Below are 23,833 nucleotides of genomic sequence, written 5' to 3'. Positions count from 1 at the left end.
TAAAATGCAAATTTGGTGGTCATCTACTGGTGTCAGCCTATGTTTTGAAATGTACTATTTTTTTTTAAAAAGACCAAAAAAAAAAAAAACTTTAATAACTTTTATAAATCTCCCTAAAACATGAATGTATAAATTTATTTGTTGTTTACGGTCATGATCCATTCACTGGTGTTTCATCATTTCAGTTTAATGATTAATAAAACAAATTTATTAATGGACAAATACTAAATGAACTAATGCAAGAAATTCATATTCTACCTGTGCTACACCAACCCCGACACTGGAGAGAAACAAACTGACGTCTACCACAAAGCAGCAAAGAGCTCAGGTGAGAACGTCTGTAAGAACCAGGACTAAAGACCTGCTGCAGCTTCACTCATATACTGCACGTGCAGTTATACTGATGTTCCGTATGTGTTTTAAAATTGAATTTCTACAAGCTGATTCTTTATAAACTGGACTCTTAAAAACAGAATTTGTGGCATTGGAAAACGGAACATTGGCTATTTTTTTTTTTTGATCGGAATGTTGGGAGGTTAACTTTTTGAGATGTGAATTCAAAACTATAAAATTCAATGCGAATAAATAAAAAAATTTTCACAGTTAAAAGTCAAATATATTTACAGTTAAAGAATTAAAATCTGTTAAATTTGATGAGTTCTTAAAACCTTCTTGAACTTTATTTTCTTCCATATGCTACAGGTGCGGAAGTAGGTGCTTTGACGCACATTCCAGCAATCATCCACGGTCTCCAAGGTTGTTGGTTTTGAGTGATTTATTTTTTAAAAAATTAAACCCCACTTTCTAACATTTAGACACAAATTAGGATAAGGATTTCAAAATAAAAGCCCTAACACTGCCACTACCCCTCTGCCTCCCAATCCTCATCCTCACCCCCATCCTCATCATTACTCCCATCCTCACCCCCATCCCCCTGCCCCTCCCCCTCCCCACCCCATTCCCCTCCCCATCCTCATCTTTACCTCGATCCTCACACCCCTCCCTATCCTCATCTTTACCCCGATCCTCACACCCGTCCCTACCCCCATCCTCCTCCCCATCCTCACCCCCCCACCCCCATACCCCTCCCCATCATCACCCACATCCTCACCCCCATCCCCATTCTCACCCCCATCCCCATCCCCACTCCCATCCTAATCCCCATCCTCATCCTCACCCCCCTTCTCACCCCCATCCTCACCCCCTTCTCATCCCCCTCTGTACCCCCATCCCCATCCCCATCCCCATTCTCATTCCCATCCTCACCCCCTTTCTCACCCGCCTCTCCACCCCCATCCCCCTCCTCATCCCCATCCTCATCCTCACCCCCCTCCCCATCCGCATCTTCAGCCCCTCGGCCTGCAGCCCCATCACTGGCATCCTGGCCCTGTGTCTCCACGGACCGAGGGGAGGGCTCTACTGAGGCATCATTCCTGTCTTCCAGCTCCATTTCGTTTTGGTCCTGTGCCAGGGGCTGTCTCTGTGGGTCTGTCCCTCCCAGCTGTGGCTCCCTGTGCTGATCAATGAATTAAGGACCTAATTAGGAGCCTATTGACTCAATAGTTTTTAATTTGATCAGTGAAGAAAACCGCTACTTCTTTTCATGTAACTGATTGCAATACAGCACAATAAACACAATGTGAACATGGTGCATGGCATGCATAGCTATTTGAGATATGATGTGGTTTAAGAGGATAAACACAGTAATCCCTCTAAACACGAAAATAAATTCAGAAAAAGGAACAGGATAAAATTCTGGGATTGCACTTGTGGTTGGAACATAAACCAGCATACACAGGGGGTCCCCAGGACAAAGGTTGAGAACCACTGGATCAGATGATGTAAACACCATTCACATCCATGCCCCTCAACCCCCCCCCAAATCACAAGTGAATAAATTTGGCCAGTGTAACTGGTGATAATGAAAACCTGTATAGATACCAGCCCTGCAGGAATGGAATTGCTTACCCCTGCTTTCGACAGGCCTTCAAGATGTAGTATGTAATGGCACCAAAAACAAGAAGGGCAGCAAGAACAGCAAACGCAATCTGCAGTGGGGTCATGCTGGAATCTGAACCAAGGGCATTTCAGTCAGATACCACAAGACACACTTTGGACAAAAAACAAAAAAAAAAAAACATTTATGCACTCAATCACAGGGGACTTCAGTTGAGTACAGTGGCAGAGACATTGTGGGCATACATACTGTTGACCTTTCCCAGCAAAAAGATTTGCACTTTTGGTTACAGTATGCTGCTCTGCATAAGAACAACTGCTTTGCTCTGTTGCACATGACTCTTCCCCTTGACTAAATGTTCACCTCCTGATATTCCAAAGCAGGCAACCAGTGCATCACTCTGGCACCAGATTTCTGCACAATTCCCACTGCCCCCTACCCCCCGTAGTCTGCAATAAAAAAAGTAAATCTATTAAATTTGTCTGTTTACAGAAAAATATCAAGATTGTTGTTTATTTAAGCACTGTTTATGAAAAATTAACAAGCACTGTCTGGTTCTTGTACCAGTCCTCCGTACTGGCATACCCACCGCAGTTTTGATACAGAACAAAGGTTGTGAGAACAAATCACACATCTTTTTAATATTGTTCACCCTTTGTAAAGTATAGATGTGAATGTATTACCTTCATAGCCCTTGGTTTCCTCAGCGTGGACCTCATTTTCCATGGAAATGCCTGCAACAGTTATAATCAGTTAAGTTCTTTGGCATTTCAACTGTAGGGCAAAATAGACCTGGTGGGTCTAGGTGTTTCATCACTTCAGTTCCACGTTATGAATTAAACTTTTGTTCATATGTTGTGAAGGAATGTGCCAGTTGTAGAGTGTTTTTTGTTTTAAATGCAGCATTAGGAAAATGACTCTGGTAATTTATTTTATACATAAAACAGAAATGAATTGTTGAAATATTTTGCCTTGAATTAGTATAATAGGAAAAGTGTTGCATATTATTTTATGCTATTGTGTGGATGTGTGCAGTGGATCTGTGTATCATTTTGGTGATCGTATAATATCTTCACTTACTCTCTTCATCTTTTACAGGGCATTTGGTTAAGTCTGGGAAAAAAGACAAAAAACAGGATATTATATTGGGTATATTGGGAATATGTGCCATTTCAATGGGGAATATGGGCTGTATATGAAGCTAATTTTGACCATTGTAAGAGAAAAAAAAAAACAAAGGCTGGGATTCAATCAGCAGTTGTTCTTAATGGCCAATGACTGCCAATTAAATGCAAGAATGTATACCTTTTCTTCATAAACTCTTATTGGGAAGTTTCTTTTGATTGCTGAACTAGCCAAACAAATAAATAAATAAAAATAAACTTTCTTTAAATTGTTCCACAAAGTTAAGGACACATTTTAATAGAATCCCAACCAAAAGAACAATAAAGGCACATTTGCCACTAAGAAATGTTTTCATTACCAGCATCCATTAACAGACGAGTTCCAGTAAAAAGAACAGAAATGATACAGCATCTAAGCCCAACAGAATGGAAAAGCATGGCTGGTATCAGATTGATATCTCACCTGCCAATTCAAATGGACGTCCGTTACATTTGCAGCTTAAATCTGCATCACAATTATACTCAATGCAGCTTCTGTCAATTCTGCAGAGATCTGTGTAATTGGTGGAGGTGCAAGCTGGTTCTGGTGACGCCATTATTTCAAAACATTCAGGAGCATCGCAAGGCGATTGCTTTTTACAGATCTCAGGTGTTGCTCCTGAAATAGAGGAAAAATATGTACACACAAACACATACACACACATTATTGTTACAAAGATGTTTTCTCAGCCATTTTATTTCAATGAAAGATTCTGTGCATAAAATGCAGCTCACATACAACCTGTATTATTTTACACAACCTTTCTTATTCCTTTTTTATCAAGGGTGCCCGCCATTTTAGAGGTGACTGTATAATACAATTATATCAGATGTTATGGTGTAAATGGAAATAATAGAATCAATAGCATAGGCGTAAGATTCATTTTTACTTTGGGGGAGACATACTGCTGGACCACCTGATCTTGTGTGGTCAAACATCAACTCTCTATTAGTCTGAATCCTATAATTAATTGAATATTTAAGTGAATATTTCTTCTGACTGAAACAGACAAATGTGCATATGTGGTATCCATATAATTCTAGTCACTCTGAATTGTGCTTAAAGATAAAAATCAAACATTACCGATGAGATGAAAAAAAAATGGCAACCAGCACCAAACCAGCATATTCCTGTTCTGCAAGAAGCAATTTACACTTAATTAGTCTTGTGAAAGCACAAAGCTGTCTCTCAGCACAGTCATATGTTGTGGCATTAATTTTGTTTTGTTCATCTTACAATTAAGTTTAAGTTTTTAAAATATGTTTGCTCTTATTTATATTACATGTAAAAGCTGTCTTATCACACACAATGTATACATAGCCTGGTGTAATCAAAATACTTGAAAGTGGACACACAAAAAAAGTTTGGGTTCTTTATTTGGAGTTTCTAATAAAATATTTAGCGATGATCATAAAGAATCACATTAACTTACAATCTAGGAACCGAGATTAGAAATGTGTAGTAGTTTTAGAGACCCATCAAACACATACGCTACAATAGCCTAGCAGACTGCTGACTCATTCCGGCACCATCCTCAAAAAAGCTATTCTTAGTTCTGATGCGTAGTTTAAAATACACTGCAATCGAGGATGTTGATAATGTTGTTCACTCACATATGGAAGTGAAAAAGGAATTACATTAAAACATGAATTGCCATGGAAAGAATCTTATTAATAATGGCATAAACAAACAATAGAGGCCTACTCAAAGTAGACAAAGCAATTAGCATATTTGCTTCATGGAGTTGGCCTCCGATTCTTTCCACATACAGAACATGAAATACCAACTTAAGCTTTTTATATTGGATCCAAATTAAAATCCCTCTTTAATATTGGGACCCAAATTAGAAATACTTCATTAATATTGGGACCCACATTAAGGATACATGGTAGTTTGAGGGACCCATCAAACATGCTAGCATCGTCTCCTGACTCATACCGAGATGAATCACAAACCCTTCTGCCACCCACTTCAGGTCCTGATGCATAGTTTAAAAAATACTGCAACAGAGGATGTGGATGCTGTTGCCAGCTCACTTATGAAAGTGAAAAAAGAAACAATAACTACACATATAACTTTGTAATAACTACAACTCACCTACACTTGTGAGTACGTGTCCGCTTCCTCTCAGCAAGTGTTTCATCATTCTACATCGTTACGGAAACTGTGAATCCAGCCGATTTACTTCCAACTTTTCGAAAAGTACAATAGCTGTATATACTGTAACATTAGGTACATAATACTGAGTAAAATGAGAGTTTCTCTGTATCTTTTAAAAAACTCATTTTTATATATGTGTGAGGACTGGCATAATAATTATACTTTTACTGTTTAATTGGAAAATTTCTGTAGATTTAATTAGACCACAGTTCATATTTCCTTCTCTTCATTAGATTTCCTGTAGCATTAGTGTTGTATGTATGTCCTTTTTAAATAACAAATGGTTTTTTGTTAGTTTTTTTCATATTTTTTGGTTGGGTATTATTATCTCTCCTTGTGTAGTCCAGATCCATGTTTTTTTAAGTACATAATGTATGTGCAAAGTTTCATGTGAAAATTACACTAGGCTTAAAGCAGGTGGCTTTCTCCTCTGGTAAGTTTCTCCCAATAATGTGTTTGTATTATTTTTTAAACGATTTACACCTATTTTCTTACCTTGTCCTGTGATGTCTTTTGTGTTGTATTGCTGTATTGTGTTGCTCTGATGTCCTCTGTACCTGTGGAATGCTGCATCTCCTGCCTGAAAAATACATTTATCCATGGATATGAATAAAGAAACCTTGAACCTTTGATAAAAACAACCCTGGATTTAAAGCAGGCGGGTTTCTCCTCTTGTACATGTCTTCCAAAAGGTTTGATGAAAACGGCTCCAGATTTGAAGCAGGCAGGTCTGTCCTCTTGTAAATATTGCCCAAAATGTTTTATGAAAATGGCTCCAGATCTGAAGTAGCTGGCTCTCTCCTCCTCTGGTTCTCTCCATTCTTCCTGATCCTGGGTGCTGTAGTCTCCCCTGATAAGAACTGTGGCTGCTTTCAGATCCTCTTTTCCAGATCAATCTCCCGTGTCCCAATACCTTCCCTGAATATAGTGGGCATTCTGTATGAAGGAAAATAAAATCAAGTTAATCTACAACAGCCAGTCATCATGAATCAAAGTGTCTGTATGAGGATGGCAAGCAGTCAAGCAGGAGGCTGACAACAGAAATAGGGTGAACAGTGAAAATTATTTTATTGAAGAGCAGAAAAAAACAATAAACAAAATAATTACAAAATTAAATAAGCAAAATAAAGAAACCAGGCAATCACTTCCCAAATGTTTCCTTTGGTATGATTGCATAAGCTCTTCACTCAATCACAAGCTTTCCCAACTTGAACTAATCCAAATGGAGGCCTGAATTAAGTTAACCATCCTCAGTCCGTACCATTGTTATCATTAAAATCAATTAACAAAACAGAAATCATAAAAAGTGTAATTTGCTATCCCGCCTATAAAACATGAAAATACACAAACACACTTTCAACAAAAAATATGCTTACCCCTCTACCAATACATCACAATTACATAGAACATTAAAACCTATTCCCCCTCTGCAATAAAGCGCTGTGAACTACACTACCCACAAGGCATAAAACCACCATGAGCAGTGTAACACCCTCCTTTTCTTTGAAAAGCTGAAATTTACTGAAATACTTACCAAGTGGTGCAATTGGTCTTTCTGAAGTAGCAAGTTTTAATGTCTTCTCACCACACGTCATCACACCACCTCTATTCTTCTGACCTCATCTCTGAATTTCTGATCTCAATAACAATAAAATAATCGATAAAATAATGTTAATGTTTCTAGTTGGCTAGCTAGCCAGCTTGGATCAAATAAAGTTTCCAACTTGTTTAGCTACTCAAGGAAACATTGTGCAGGATGCACACCTTTTGAACTGAATGGAAATTCAGAACCTGCTGAGCCATTTTGAAATTTAACGGCGTCCACCCATTTACTTCCCGGACAAAGCTGAATGTTCTTAGCTGGCCAAGTCAATTAGCTGACATAAATCCAACTGATTTTCACTAGCTTAAACACGAATGAAGACAGAAAGCCCATGAAACAAACAGGAACTGAAGACGCTGCAGTACAGACCTTGCAGAGCATCTGTGGTCTGTGGTTTGCATACTTCAGGAACCTGAAGTATGCAAACCAAGCACTTAATACGACAATGTTTTTTTTAAAAAGATTATATTCTATTGTTTTCATGTAAGCCATTTCCATAACAAACCGGTGCCAGCCCATGGCAGATGGGTTCCCCCTCTGGGTCCGGTTCTGCTCAAGGTTTCTTCCTGCTATCAGTCAGGAAGTTTTTCCTTGCCACTGTTGCCCTAGGCTTACTGTTTGGGGGCCGGTTCTCTGTAAAGCTGCTTTGTGACAAAGCTCCTTTGTTAAAAGTGCTATACAAATAAAATTGATTGATTGATTGATTGATATTGAAGATTATTTAAATTTGTCCATGTAACAAGGCCACAGAACCACACAGGCACGGACGGGTACGACGCACACGTTCATTGCGTGTCAGCAAGCCACAACACTGTCACTGTTGCTGTTCGTTGCCGTCGTTGCTGTTGCTATTGCTGTTGTTGTGGCTTCTGTACTTCCTGTGTGCATGTCAGGTCCCCCAGGCTCACTGCAGGCAGCACATGTAAAGGTTAGCACTAATCACGTAACTGCCCACAGCTGTGATTGCCGGCCGGCACCACAACCATGCTGCCCCCCTCACAGTCCAATTATTTATGGTCCCTTAAAATGGGGAGGGGGGGTTACATATCAAAAAGGCTGTAATTTCTACACAGCCTGATTAAAGCTGACAGTCTGCACTTGAATTGCTCCATTTCAAATCCAGCGTGCTGAAGTACAGTAAAAACAATACAAGTTTTGTCAGTGTCAAAATACAGGGCGACATAGCTCAGGAGGTAAGACCGATTGTCTGGCAGTCGGAGGGTTGCCGGTTCAAATCCCGCCCTGGGCGTGTCGAAGTGTCCTTGAGCAAGACACCTAACCCCTAACTGCTCTGGCGAATGAGAGGCATCAATTGTAAAGCGCTTTGGATAAAAGCTCTATATAAATGCAGTCCATTTACCATTTACTCACAGACTACATTGTATAGACTATAACACACTATAACACACACATAAAGGATGAAAACAGTAAACTGTATGGCACACACTGCACTGAAAGAAAAAAAAAAGTTGCCCCCCAAATCAGAGCAGTCTAGAATTGGGACTGGTACTAAGTGGCTAATGTTGCAATCACCAGCTGAGTAATGAATCAAAAGTTAAGCAAATGTTTAATTGCTGGATCAAAATAATGACATGCTCATTTGCTAATGTTACTTGATAGTTAAAACTAGCTTCCTAGCTCCTGTCAGCATGCCAGGAGGCCGCCATAAAGGCGGTTCATCAACCCTGCTAACCCTGACAGATGCAACTAATATTATTTACTCCTGTGTATATACACTACATGACCAAACGTATGTGAACACCAGGACATCCAACATCTCATTCAAAATTATGGGGATTAAAATGGAGTTGGTCCACCCCTTGCTGCTATAACAGCCTCTTCTGGGAAGGCTTTATACTGAATGTTGGAGCATTGCTGCAGGGATTTGCTTCCATTCACCCAGAAGAGCATTAGTGAGGATGGGCACTGATTGCACGGTTAGGCCTGGCTTCGCAGCTGGCTTTCCAATTGATCCCCAAGGTGTTGGATGGGCTGTGTGTAGGCCAGTCAAGTTTTTCCACACCGTTCTCGACAAAACCATTTCCACATGGACCTTGCTTTGTGACCGGGGGGCATTGTCCTGTTGAAACAGAAAGCACATCTAGAATGTTACTGTATGCTATAGCATTAAGCTTGCCTTCACTGGAACTAAGGGACATGGCCCAAACCAAGAAAACTATCTTCTTGCTTGGGTAGGATTTGTGACAACTTATTTTAATTTAATTTTTAACTTTCTTAATGCAGAGCCTCGTGTTGTTACTCCCAAACCACAAGTGACTGGCCCTTACCAGCAAGAGACAGTCTTTCCCTGTAACTTCTTTTTTGAGCACATGGTGGCACCAGAGAGCATCTGCCTGAACTGGTGGAGAAATGAAAGTGGCCATCGCAGAATTATTTACGCCTTTGAAAACAGCCAGAGACAGAAACAGAAAGAGGACCCTGACTACAGCAACCGCACCGACCTATATTACAATCTTACACTGGGGGGCACTACTCTGAGGCTGCAGAATCTCACCCTGCAAGACGCAGGACTCCGTGTCTGTGAGGTGTGGAGTGAAGGTCACAGTCCTCATGCTGAAGGCTCAGTCAGCCTATCTGTGGCCGGTAAGTTGCAGTGCTTCCTAGTCAGTAAAATGGATAAAAATTAACTAATTTAAAATCTAAATGCTTAATGACTGGCGGCTAATGCACGATTGTACATCACTCCGGAGAATCGTGATGCTAACGTAATGCTAAATCATCTTGCTCTACTATTAAACAACACTTAGACCAGGCTAGTGTTTTTGCTCTGTTCTTAATTCCTCTCCAGCAAGGCCCTCAAAACAGGGGTTCATCTCAGCGAAGGCCACATTTCTGTCCTTCGAGTCATCAGGCTGGCTTCCCAAGCCGTCTGTGTTCTGGACCAATGAGGACCATCGGAATGTGACAGAAGGCACAGAGACTAACATCACCGTGGGAGGCGATGGTACCAACGGGATTAAAAGTGTGTTGCACAGAAACACAAGCATGGAGGCACACTATCTCTACCTGTGCTACACCAACCCTGACACTGGAGAGAAACAAACTGACACCTACCAGCAAACGGTGGGATTTTCTTTAATGTTTATTATAACAATGGCGGATATAACTTACGCTGGCAGATGAAACCTCCACAACTTTCTATAATATGTCCAATTTTTATTTAGTGAGAGATATCGATAATGTAAAAAATATTGCTTTTAAGTTTTGGAATTTTTCTTGAAATCTAATCTGATGTTAGTTAAAACTAATGTTTAAATCTTTTGCGCAGCTCTCCAACTAAACTGGATGTAGAAATAGAATTGTTTGTTGCTCTAATATGAACCATAAGGCATTGTGCCTGACCGTCATGTGACCATAAATTTTTATACATAGTACCCCCATTTCAGGGCACAATAATGTTTCGGCCAAATGGCTTCACAGGTGTTTCTGATTTGTCAAGTTTTCTATTCAATTTCTTACTGTGCGCAGGTATAAGAAAGCTTTTTCTATCTAGTCTTGATTCTTGGCTTTTTATTGCCTTTGTTATTGGCCTTTGTGAACATGAGGACCAGAATTGTGCCAATGAAAGTCTAGGGAGCCATTATAAGGCTGGGAAATGTGAGAGAAAAACATAGTGTCAGAAACATACGTCAGACCTTACCAAAATTAACTGTTTGGAACATCATTAAGATAAAAAGTGCGCACTGGCGAGCTCTACATTTGGCTGAAGCATTCTCAACTCTCAAACACCTGTCCCACAGATCAGGAGCAGTCTTTTGAAAGCAGGCATGAATATATCAGTGACTACTGTCCACAAAAGATTTCACAAACAAGAACTACAGCGGCTACACTTTAAGATGCAAGGCACTCGTTAGCTGCTAAAATAGGATGGCCAGGTTACACTTCTATCAGGGTGATGGCAAGAGCAAAGTTTGGAGGCTAAAATGAACCGCCCAAGATCCATAGGCCCCCACCATCTGTGACACATTGTGATGAGGGCATTATGGTTTGGGCATGTATTGGCACCAGAGGTACTGGCTCACTTGTCTTCATTGATGATGAGGACGGAGTGTGGCACAGTGGGTAAGGAACTGGGCTTGTAACCGAAAGGTCGCCAGTTCGACTCCCGGGTAAGGACACTGCCGTTGTACCCTTGAGCAAGGTACTTAACCTGCATTGCTTCAGTATATATATCCAGCTGTATAAATGGATACAATGTAAAATGCTATGTAAAAAGTTGTGTAAGTCGCTCTGGATAAGAGCGTCTGCTAAATGCCTGTAATGTAATGTCATGGCTGGCTGCACAGCAGAATACATTTTGAAATGTACAGAAGCATCTTATCTGCTCATGTTTGTCCAAATGTCTCCAAACATATTGTACGGTGCTTAATCTACAGCAAAACCATATGGTCATAAACATACTCCTAAAACAACAAAGGAGTTTTTAAAACACACAAACTGTGTTTTTATTCCTTAAATGTGAAGATAAAGGGATATTTTGGTAAAATGTTGGTAAAAAAAGAAAAAATTGTATTCCATGTTGCTTTTGGTGCCCCATATTGTTTAACCAGAACATTTCTTAATATTCAACGGAAACAAGTAGAAACGTGATTCATCCCAGGACACATAAAAGAATGTAGCTTTTATTAAATTTGTTTGAATGAATGTGTCATGGTTCTGTGTTTTTTCTGTCCAGATGGCGGCACTTCTGTTTTGTGTCCTGCTTGTACCCTGTGTAATTGTAGTATTGGTTTCAATTGTTCACTTATTGGTTCTTGGTTGTCTCTTTTCCCCTTCCCTCTCTGTGGCCTGATTGTTCATGGTGCCCTCCGTTTTGGAGTTCTTGGGGTTTTCTTTACTCTGCATTTGGGTCCATTCCCTCGACAACCCGTGACAGAATGATGTGCTGTCTTCTTGATATGATTGCCACCCATGAATTTGACCTGCAAAAGAGAAGCAAGTTAAAAAGGCAAGGTAGCTACAGTGCATGGAAATACAATGGCTTGCTTTTCATATGAGTATAATAGGTAAACATATTTGATTAAGCAGTTTGGCACTCTTTTTTTGCAAAGAAATTCATATTGTACTCAGTATAGCAATATGCAAGCCACTACTGTGTTTTTTAGAGGCATTTCCCCTGCCTGGATTTACCACTTTTGACCCCAACTCTCTGTTGACTGTCTTAATCTCAGAATTTTTAGTGCAAGAAAAACTGCAATAACCTTCGGGTATGGTTTCTTGGATATGTTTTCAATACCTAATATGCAATGATTATGATGATTCAATGTTTTTATGATTGTACACCCTATTAGTTAGTAAAGTTATCTAGTTAACTACTAGCAGAACATTTTAGTATTAACCTGTTAGATAGCTACTTCATTATCTGGCCATTAGCTGCAAGTCTGTTTTATATCACTAATGTTGGCTAGCAAGCTTTCAGGCTGGCTAGACTACCTACCTATATTGGCTATATGATAAACTACCTATATTAGCTATAGTTACAGATTTGTTGCAACAAACTCAGACCTGTTTTATCTTTCTTTTTTATCCTTTTTTTTACATTGTAAGTGGTCCAATCAAGATATTAAATGCCAGACCAGGATATTGTCTCAGTCTGGCCCAGCCCATTCATCACTAATTTCAAACCGTTCCCCTGCCTGCACCTCTCCACCAATCCTCAGTAAATTGCCTTAACCCTAGTTCACGTTCCCGCCTCTTTTGCTCTGATTGACACCCCTGAGGTAAACAGAAGCATCTCGTCCTACCAAGCCAATATTAAATACAGTCCAACAAATTCAGATTTTATGAAATTTTGTGAAATATTTTTGCCAAGAGACAAACAGGTAAAACATTAAAAAAGAAAACTTAGCTAGAGGCGGTAAAATAGTCAGCAATAATCTCATATTTCTTTTTTTTTTATTTATTTTTTTTTTTATTAGTTTTTTTTTAAAGACTTGGTTAAATTCTTAATTTTGTCTGAGGTCATGCTTACTAATCTTTTACATTTATCACAGGTATTCATATAATTATTACCAAGCCCATCACCACCGGCCCTTACCAAGGAGAGACTGTTTTGACCTGTAACTTCAACTTTGATCACAGCATGCCACCAGTAGAAAGTATAATTCTGCACTCGTGGAGGCATGACAAGAGCACTCCCATTTATTTCTTCAAAAACAATCAGGAAGCAGGAAGAGGATCCAGACTACAGCGACCAGACTGAACTGTATAGTAATATCAACAAGTGGGACGCATCTCTGAAGATATCAAATCTCGGGTTGCATGATTCAGGAAAATACACCTGTGGTGTGTGGAGTGGAGGCTGTAGCAAAAGAGTTCTTGACAGTGTCTGTCTTTCTGTAGCTGGTAATGCTTTAATATCCATGCCAGGTTTTGCAAATCAACAGACAAAGAATGATTTCCTTCTATTTCTTTTCTCTGAGCTGCACTTACTTGAACTTGGAAGCATCGCACTTCAGCGATGACACCATTCATTGGCACGCTTGATAATAAAGGAAAAATTACTAATGAAAACAGGTTGCGATCAATGAGCATACGAAAGATGGACTGGATTGTCATAGTTATTTGTAAAACTGCCAGTCAATATTATTTATGTATTTACCAAAAGTGGGTGGACGCGTACACCCCCAATTTAACCCCTGCTCGACGTGCTTTTTCAGGTTGGACAGCGAGTGTTTGAATGCGGTAAGCAGAGCAAACATTTAAAACAATATGAATCTTTTTGAATTTCACAAATTTCAAACATGGACTTGAGATATGGCCAAGGTGGCGAAGAATCATCTTTATCTTCTGCCGTCGCCATCATTACTGCTGCCAAGTTCAAATTGAACTGTTCAATCACTGGTGCAACAAGCAAGCACTTTGAACTTGACCGACAGCATAGTAGATGTCAGCTACTATGATTGGTTTGTCTCCTGTGAGGAACACAGCGTGTGGCCAATCGCATTTTAGAAAAAAAAAAGAAAAAGATTCAACTTCTGACTTCAAAGCTATGCTTAAAAGTAACGAGTAACGACAACCTTTATAGAAATGTGGTGGAGTCAAAAGTACAATATTTATCTTTCAAATGTAGTGGAGTAAAAGTTATTACTTTCCAAAAAAATAAATACTCAAGTAAAGTACAGATACTCGAAAAATGTACTTAAGTACAGTACTCAAGTAAATGTACTTCATTACTGTCCACCCCTGGGTTTAAGAGGATAAATACAGTAACGCATCTAAACATAAAAAGCCTCTAATTAAGAATAATAAATTAACAGGATAAAATTATGTAATTGAATTTGAGGTTGGAACATAAACAAGCATATACAGGGTAAAGATTGAAAACACCATTTGCATTCACACATCCCCCCCAACCCCCCCCCCCCCCCCCCCAACCCCCCCAAATCAGAAGTTAATACATTTGGCCAGTGTAACTGGTGATAGTGAAAACCTGTATAGATACCAGCCCTGCAGGAATGGAATTGCTTACCCTTGCTTTCGACAGGCCTTCCAGACGCAGTATGCAATGGCACCAACACCAAGAGCAGCAAGAACAGTTCCAACAACAGCAGCAACAACAACGGGAACAATCCACCCTGAGGTACTGCTGGAACCTGAACCAAGGACAGTTCAGTTAGATACCACAAAACACACACAAAATTTATTCACTCAATCACAGGGGACAAATTAATAGCGCTGATTAACAAAAAAGCTACCATTTTAAAAAAAGGGGAAAATCTACCTCCTCACTGAGACCAGGGAAGGTAATAGCTCTGATGGTCTCTATCTGTCCCGCATTGGGAGCTGCAGTTGCTTATTTTATTGTTTTTTTTTACACTGTAAGCCTGGTCATGCGATTGTGCTATACTTAAATTTCATCTTTAACAGACAAAGATAATGTGTCATTAATACTTATCCCAAAATTGAACACAGAAATAAAACAAGGGAATTTTTTTTGCATTTATTGTCTGGTAGAAACCAAACAGGTGACTTGATGCAAAAAAATCACAAAAAACCCAAAGGTTTACCAGATGACTCGGTCCTGTTGGTGTTGTTCCTCTCTGGCACTTCAGGTGTGGATAGGTCACCTGTGAAACATTGAAGTGTTGAAACATTTTGCCATAAATTTGCAGAATAGGAAATGTGTTACATGTATTATTCTTATGCTATTGCAAGGATGTGTGTATCATTTTAGTGAATGTAAATTGCTTTCACTTACTACTTTGATTTTTTACAGGGATTTCAGGAAGCTCTGGGAGAAAGAGAAAAAAGACAGGACATTATACTGAGAATATTGGGAATATGTGCCATTTCTAAGGGGAATCTGGGCTGTATATGCAGATCATTTTGGTCATTGTGAGAGAAAAAACAAACAAAGGCTGGGATTTAATGAACAGTTGTTTCTTTTGATTGTTAAAAAAAACTGTTAAGGACAATTAATTGAATTTTATTGAAGTTAATTGAATCCCAACCAAAAATAAAAAATAAAAAAAACTATAAAGACACATTTGCCAATAAGAAATGTTTTCATTACCAGCAGTCCTTAACACAGGAGTTCCAGTAACAAGTATAGAAATGAAATGAAATTAAATTAAATTAAATGCCTTCTCACCCCATTCTTATGAACAGCAAGTATCAGACTTGTAGGCCATCTTACCATCCAGTTCAAACGGACCTTCTTCATTGCAGAAGCATGTTAATTGTGCCTCACATTCCAGCTTGATGCGGGTTCCACTGATACTACAGTGTTCTGTTTGCTGGATGGAGCTGCAAACTGTGTTTTTTGAGTCCCTCGTTTTAAAGCACTCAGTGACATTGCAGGGCAATTCCTTTATACAGTACACAGCTTCTGCACCTGAAATAGAGTTCACACACACACACACACACACATTATTTATTAATACATTATTGTTCCAAAAAATGTTTTCTCAACAATTTTATTTGAATTAAATATGTTCTTTCCTGTGTTTTTGAGCATAACATGTTGAGTACAACCTGTGTTATTTTATACAGCCTTTTTGCTCCCTTTTATCACGGGTGCCTGCAGTTTTGGAGGTGACTGTATGACAATTATATCAGATGTTATGGTGTAAATGGAAATAACAGAATCAATTCCATAGGCATAAGATTCATTTTTTAACTTTTGGGGAGACACACCGCTGGACCACCTGGTCTCATGTAGTCAAACACCAAGCCTCTTTTACTCTATATCAGAGAACGGATAAAAAATTGAAAACATTTCATCTGACTGAAATGAGAAAATGTTCTTATATGGTTAATATAATTCTAGCCACTCTGAATCGAATTAAGGAAAAAATCAAACCTTACCGATGTGCTGAAAATAAATCAGCAAGAGAAAGAAAAAAATCTGCATGTTCCTCTTCTGCAAGAGAAAATTTGCGCTTAATTAATCTTGTAAAAGTACAAAGCTGTCTTTCAGCACAGTCATATGTTGTGGCATTAATTTTATTTTGTTCATCTTACAATTAAGTATAAGTTCTGTAAATGTGTGTTTTTAATATTACATGTAAAAGCTCAAGCTATCTGATCGCACACAATGAATACATAGCCTGGTGTAATCAAAATTAGAAATACGTAGTAGTTTTAGGGACCCATCAAAAATGTATGCTACAATAGCCTAGCAGACTGTCGGCTCCTTCCGGCACCATCCTCAAATGCCAGCTAATTTGAGTTCCGATGCGTAAAAAACACTGCAACAGAGGATGACGATGCTGTTGTTCACTCAAATATGGAAGTGAAAAAGGAATTACATTAAAAAATGAATTACCATGGGCAGAATCTTATCAATAATTGTATAAACAAAAGTTGCAGCCTAATTCTGATTCTGATTCTTTCCACATACGGAACATGAAATATCAACTTAAGCTTTTAAATATCGGGATCCAAATTAAATATACTTCTCTAATACTGGGACCCAAATTATAAATACTTCTAATATTAGAACCAGAATTAGAAGTAGTAGTTTAAGGGACCCATCAGACACACAGGCTAACACGGCAGGCCTAGCTGACTGCCGACTCGTTACCGGGCTCACCACTCACTTGGGTCCCGATGCACAGTTTAAAAAAACACTGCAATAGAGGATGACGATGCTGTTGTTCACTCAAATATGGAAGTGAAAAAAGAAATAACTACACAAATAGCTTTATAATAAGTGCTACTAGCGCCGCTCAGGTTGAGTGTCCTTACGCCCAGACCTTCTTCCGCACAAATGAGCGCATGTGTTATCCCTCTGCGTGATACGTAACCTGCGTGATACGTAACCTGCGTGATACGTAACCTGCGTGATACGTAACCTGCGTGATACGTAACCTGCGTGATACGTAACCTGCGTGATACGTAACCTGCGTGATACGTAACCTGTGTGATACGTGGGGCGACATAGCTCAGGTGGTAAGACCGATTATCTGGCAGTCGGAGGGTTGCCGGTTCAAAGCCCGCCCTGGGCGTGTCGAAGTGTCCTTGAGCAAGACGCCTAACCCCTAACTGCTCTGGCGAATGAGGCTTCAATTGTAAAGCACTTTGGATAAAAGCGCTATATAAATGCAGTCCATTTACCATTTACGTAATATGTTAATCCAGCCCATTCGCTTCCAACATGGCAAAAGTGCAAAAAATATGAATTTCTATTTCATCTGGAACACACTTTTCATATATTTGAGGATTGGCATAAATTATACTTTTACTGTTTAAGTAAAATGGACATTTTGATTTCATTTTTCCTTCTCTCCATTAGATTTCCTGTAGCTTTAGTGTTGCCAGTCTTTTTTTTTTTTTTAATGTTTTTTTATTTTTATTTTGTTGGAATATTCTTGTGTAGTCCCAGATCCATATTTGCATATTTGCACATATCTGCAACATTTTATATGAAAAAGGCTTGAAGCAGGTGGCTTTCTCCTCTAGTAAGTTTCTCCCAATAATGTGTTTTTATTAGCTTTTAAATTACTTACACCTATTTTCTTACCTTTTCTTGTGATGTCTTTTGTGTTGTATTGCTGTATTGTGTTGCTCTGTTGTCCATTGTACCTGTGGAAAGCTGCATCTCCCGCCGGAAAAATACATTTATTTCTGGATACGGATAAAGAAACCTTTAATCTTTGATGAAAACAACCCTGGATTTAAAGCAGGCAGGTCTCTCCTCCGGTAAGATTCTCCCAAAAGGTTCGATGAAAATGGCTCCAGATCTGAAGCAGCTGGCTCTCTCCTCTGGTTCTCTCCATTCTTCCTGATCATGGGTGCTGCAGTCTCCCCTGATAAGAACTGGGGCTGCTTTCCGATCCTCTTTTCCATATCAATCTGTAATGTTCTGTGCAAGGACCCAAACACAGACCAGGGAAATCCAAAAAACATTGTCTTTATTCAGTCTAAAGTTCAAAGCCAGGTAATCAGAGATAGGACGGTTCAAAAACCAGGAGATCAGACAGGCGAAGGTACAAATGAACAGGCAAAAGAGAAGTCAAAACAAAGCGAAGGTCAAACAAGAAAGCAATCAAACAAAAGGGGCAGGCAAACTCAGTCGTATGGAAAAGGCATCTAAAGAAGCTCGATAAACAAAGGCTTACAACACATCAGCACAGTGAATACGATCAACGTTCTGACAAGGAGCTGGTGGAAAAGACTGACATTTATACACTGGGGAAGGTAACAATCAAGGAGGGGTTACGTGAGTGAGGGTGGAGTAACAAACAACATCCAGGTGAAGAACATTAGGATAACTGGAATCACATAGACAATTATAACAGACGGCCTGGGTTTAGCAGGTAAAACACGTGCAGAGAGAGAGGTGCAGTTGGAGCAAGAGACAGGTGCAGGCAATTGCAGAACTCAGCGTTAGGGCAGACTAGAAAGAAAAGGGGCGGAGCTACAGCGCAGCATGGAAAAGGGGAGAATGGTTACAGTTTTTCTCGATTGCTAACACACTAAAACTGGTTCATTCAGCAAAAACTCCCAAATTATTACTTCAGTTCTCAGAGGACCAACACATCTCTCAAAACTATAAACACTTTTCACTTGTTTTAACACATGCTGCAAATTGTTAAACTTTTTCTGCAAATCTCTACAAACAAATGCTTTCATGAATCACTGGTTACACACTGTGCTCATGCAACACTGGTAGTCAAAACAGTTAACTCAAGTAATCACAACCTAAACTCAGGTAACACACCTTTCTCTAGGTGGAAACACTTGGCAGCAAAATTGTTTACACACCGGTCACAATCTCTGGATCAGTGAATAGGGCCACAGTTTGCGCCTGTGTGCTTTTGAACAATGGATCCTCAAAATGTACAAGCTGTCCAAAGATCAGGAAGACAAAGGAGACGAAGAGGCAGGAGGCAATTTGTCCCAGACGAAATACGTGCCACCTTGATTGACCATGTGCTGGTGCATGGTATGATGATGAGGGAAGCTGGACAGAGATCCGTTGTCCATACTTTCAGACAAGAAAACAGGTACTATAATTTACTGTAATGTTACATATAGTATCTGCTGTACTACTGTGAGAGGATATGCTGTCTATGTAATGTTGAGTGTATTTATAGACTATATGTTCTTTAGATTTTATTGCTGTTTTTGTTTATAGTGCCGCATATACTGAGTTCCTTTTATGAATGCTACTCTCCTTTGAAAATACTACATTTTTTTGTTCCTTCAACTGTGTTGTGGTTACTGTACAGTACTTTTCACTCAGCATCACTTTTCAGTACTACAGATAAAATATTTGGAAATTTGCACACTCCCTCATTTGTTAGTAGTGTAACATTGCAAAGATCAAAATCTGAAAACCATAAAATAAGTAGAATAACCAGGAGAAAAGAACTCCTTACACACTGTTATAAAAGGTTTTTGCAGTAGTGCTTTGAATTTATCTCACTGGTGTGTTATGGGTAATCTACATTGTCTGTGTTTTCGATGGCTTGTGTGTGCCATTTGAAGGCAAAGTTTAATTTTGATGGAAGAGTATACGTTTTTGAGAAGATAATTTGAGTTTGGCATGGATGTTTGAGGTTTGTGCTGATTGGTGTGTAGTTTTGGGATTGTGTTAGTTCTGAGAAAAAGGGGAATTGTTTCATTAAATGTGTCTCAGCAATAAACAAAAACTGTAATGCATTAGTATAGTGATTTAATCTATCAAAGTGTTTGTTAATCCATTAGCAATATTAACATGTTAGTATATTAATGAGGTTAGTACTTTACAATCTATAAATTAGTAAGGATTAGTAGAAATTAGTAAAATTAGATATAAGCAGGAAGTAAGTAAAACGAGACTGGAAAGAAGGGGGGAAACCACAAAAACCCGGAACCATCGAATAGTGAAATCATGCAAATACAGGGGAGTGAAGCAGCTCAGGGAACACAGACACAGAGACGGCACTGGGGAGAGAAGTGACCGGGAGAATGAAAATACTGGGACGGAGGATGTGAAAAATAATAAACTTACAGAAACATAAAATAAACACTAACAGCAAACAGATACTAATACAGTCTACAACATTTATATGCTTTATAATGGACAAAAAGCATTTTATTCAATTTTGGAGACATTTTGGATATGTTTCTGGACACCTAGCTATTTTAGACCACTGTACTGGCTGAAAGCTTGTAATACCCATTTGAAAATTATGCAACAGTGATTTTCTTGAGTCAAAACAATTGATTTGTAGTGAAATACGAGAATATGTTGTGATTTACAACAATGCATAATTTAAACATTTTGGATAGATTTGGAGATGCTGGGTACACTGCTTAGTTTTTGCTTCATACATCTATAGTAGTTCTACATATCCACCCTTAGATTTTATGAACTTGTGGTCAAGAAGTTTTTGATCTAGCACATGTATAGTTTAACCTGTATATATGCAATCTCTCAGTATTTCATTGCAAACTTAAAAAGTGCAAATTTATTTTTGATTTTTTGTCAAAACAATTGGATTTGTGGCACTTTATTTCTTCCAAAAGTATGCATATAAACTAAACTAAGCGTTAGTATTGTAAATTGTACAAATGTCTTGCTTAATTTAAGCCATTTTTCAAGTCTCTGTGGTGTTCACATGTGGCATTATAAAGCTTTAAATAGGGTACCCCCTAAATGGGCTTGGCAAGATTTGGCTTGTGCGCTAAGGGGTTTACCTTTATTTACCCAGGGTACGTTCACTGAGCACAGATGCTCTTTTGCAGGAACGCCCTGCTTCACACTCAGACACATTCACACCTGGGATCTGCCCAGTACAACCACAATCCTCTATTGTTGGCCACTGAGCAGCTCCACTAAATTATTCCATTATAACTATTTTGATGCTCGGTGGTGCAGTCAGACACTTTGACTCATGATAACTGGCTGTTATAGATTAACTTGATTTTATTTTCCTTCATACAGAATGCCCACTATATTCAGTGAAGGTACTGGGACACAGGAGATTGATCTGGAAAAGAGGATCTGAAAGCAGCCCCTGTTCTTATCAGGGGAGACTACAGCACCCAGGATCAGGAAGAATGGAGAGAACCTGAGGAGAGAGGAGAGAGCCACCTGCTTTAGATCTGGAGCCATTTTCATTTAATATTTTGAGACGTATTTACAAGAAAAGAGATCCATCTGCTTCATATCTGGGGCCATTTTCATCAAACCTTTTGTAAGAATCTTACTGGAGGAGAGACCTGCCTGGATCGTGGATCAGAGACTACACGAGAATATTCCGACAAGACCAAACAAACAAAATATAAAAATAAAAAAACATTTATTAAAAAATAAGACATACAGACAACACTGATGCTCCAGGAAATCTAATGGAGAGAAGGAAAGATGAATTTTGATTGAATTAAATCAAAATGTCCCACTTAAACAGTAAAAGTGTAATTATTATGCCAGTCCTCAAATATATATGAAATGTGTTTTCCAGATGAAACAGATAAATTCATATTTTTTGCACTTTTGCCATGTTGGAAGTGAATGGAATGGATTCATAGATTATGTATCACGCAGAAGGATAATGTATCTGCTCTCAGAGGTTTGTGCGGAAGAAGGTCTGGGCGTAAGGACACTCAACCTGAGCGGCGCTAGTAGCACTTATTATAAAGCTATTTGTGTAGTTATTATTTCTTTTTTCACTTCCATATTTGAATGAACAACAGCATCGTCATCCTCTATTGCAGTGTTTTTTTAAACTATGCGTAGGAACCCAAAATGGGTGGCTGGAGTGTTTCAGGTCAGTCTCCTAACGAGTCGGCAGTCAGCTAGGCTATGTTAGCCTGTGTGTCTGATGGGTCCCTAAAACTACTACGCATTTCTCATTTTGATTACACCAGGCTATGTATTCATTGTGTGCGATAAGAGAGCTTGAGCTTTTACATGTAATATAAAAACACACATTTACAGAACTTATACTTAATTGTAAGATGAACAAAAGAAAATTAATGCCACAACATATGACTGTGCTGAAAGACAGCTTTGCACTTTCACAAGATTAATTAAGCACAAATTTTCTCTTGCAGAAGAGGAAGATGCTGATTTTTTACCTTCTCTTGCTGATTTCTTATCAACACATCGGTAAGTTGATTTTTTCTTTAAGTAATATTCAGTGGCTGGAGTTATATTGAAACCATATAAGAACATTTTCTCATTTCAGTCAGATGAAATGTTTTTTTCAATTTTTAATCCGTTTTCTGATTCAGTAAAAGAGGCTTGATGTTTGATTACATGAGACAGGTGGTCCAGCGGTGTGTCTCCCCAAAAGTTAAAAAATGAATCTTATGCCTATGGAATTGATTCTGTTATTTCCATTTACACCATAACATCTGATTTAATTGTGTCATACAGTCACCTCCAAAACTGCAGGCACCCATGATAAAAGGGAGCAAAAAGGCTGTATAAAATAACACAGGCTGTACTCAACATGTTATGCTCAAAAACACAGGAAAGTGTAGTAATAGGCATGGTCTTGTGTGCCCTAGAAAGGTTGCCGTCGTTCTACGCGCAGGTCATGTGTGAGCGGTGGAATAATGTATGGAGTTGCAAGCATGAAAGTCTCCGGCTGAGTAGCTTAATAATACTTCTACAGAAAGAACATATTTAATTCAAATAAAATTGTTGCAAAAACATTTTTTGGAACAATAATGTATTAATAAATAATGTGTATGTGTGTGAACTCTATTTCAGGTGCAGAAGCTGTGTACTGTATAAAGGAATTGCCCTGCAAGTGCTTTAAAATTTTGCTGGTTTGCAGCTCCATCCAGCAAACAGAACCCTGTAGTATCAGTGGAACCCCGCATCAAGCTGAAATGTGATGTACAATTACAATGCTTCTGCAAGGAAGAAGGTCCTTTTGAACTGGATGGTAAGATACAAGCCTACAAGTCTGATGCTTGCTGTTTGTAAGAATGGGCTGAGAAGTCATTTCATTTAATTTAATTTCATTTCTATACTTTTTACTGGAACTCCTGTGTTAAGAACTGCTGGTAATGAAAACATTTCTTATTGGCAAATGTGTCTTTATTGTTTTTTTTTTTTTAATTTTTGGTTGGGATTCAATTAACTTCAGTAAAATTCAATTAATTCAATTAATTTGTCCTCAATGTTTTTTTTAACAATCAAAAGAAACTTGCCATTTCTGAGTTTATGAAGAAAATGTATAAATTATTTTTAATTAGCAGTTATTGGTCATTAAGAACAACTGTTCATTAAATCCCAGCCTTTGTTTGTTTTTTCTCTCACAATAACCAAACGTATCTGCATATACAGCCCAGATTCCCCTTAGAAATGGCACATATTCCCAATATTCTCAGTACAATGTCCTGTCTTTTTCTCTTTCTCCCAGAGTTTCCTGAAATCCCTGTAAAAGATCAAAGTAGTAAGTGAAAGCAATTTACATTCACTAAAATGATACACACATCCACGCAATAGCATAAGAATAATACCTGCAACACATTTCCTA

At 38.7% G+C, this 23,833-nt stretch overlaps 1 protein-coding gene and 2 long non-coding RNA genes across 3 annotated transcripts in view; 1 reads left to right on the top strand and 2 right to left on the bottom strand.

The window, feature by feature from the left end:
- LOC135247989 (uncharacterized) overlaps nucleotides 1-8,041 on the bottom strand; it is a 107,820-nt gene extending 99,779 nt beyond the window's left edge. Inside the window, exons 1-8 of the mRNA XM_064322073.1 lie at nucleotides 6,816-8,041; nucleotides 5,777-6,217; nucleotides 5,219-5,341; nucleotides 4,205-4,256; nucleotides 3,545-3,739; nucleotides 3,038-3,070; nucleotides 2,641-2,691; nucleotides 1,969-2,071 (exon numbers count right to left, since the gene is read on the bottom strand). The gene's annotated coding sequence lies outside the window, so the exon portion shown is untranslated. The remainder of the gene's footprint in view (nucleotides 1-1,968; nucleotides 2,072-2,640; nucleotides 2,692-3,037; nucleotides 3,071-3,544; nucleotides 3,740-4,204; nucleotides 4,257-5,218; nucleotides 5,342-5,776; nucleotides 6,218-6,815) is intronic.
- A 3,281-nt stretch (nucleotides 8,042-11,322) lies between these two features.
- LOC135237398 (uncharacterized) lies at nucleotides 11,323-18,171 on the bottom strand. The gene is made up of 6 exons (XR_010324811.1): nucleotides 17,872-18,171; nucleotides 16,215-16,269; nucleotides 15,544-15,741; nucleotides 15,106-15,138; nucleotides 14,915-14,974; nucleotides 11,323-11,827 (listed from the first exon to the last, which is right to left on the bottom strand). It is a non-coding gene; the product is annotated as an uncharacterized LOC135237398 (long non-coding RNA).
- Nucleotides 18,172-21,084: 2,913 nt separating this feature from the next.
- LOC135237416 (uncharacterized) lies at nucleotides 21,085-23,107 on the top strand. The gene is made up of 3 exons (XR_010324819.1): nucleotides 21,085-22,108; nucleotides 22,395-22,449; nucleotides 23,059-23,107. It is a non-coding gene; the product is annotated as an uncharacterized LOC135237416 (long non-coding RNA).
- Nucleotides 23,108-23,833: the final 726 nt, after the last annotated feature.

This window comes from Anguilla rostrata, chromosome 1 (genome assembly GCF_018555375.3).
Source record: "Anguilla rostrata isolate EN2019 chromosome 1, ASM1855537v3, whole genome shotgun sequence".
Taxonomy (NCBI): Eukaryota; Metazoa; Chordata; class Actinopteri; order Anguilliformes; family Anguillidae; genus Anguilla; species Anguilla rostrata.
This window is presented reverse-complemented; position numbering and strand designations above follow the sequence as displayed.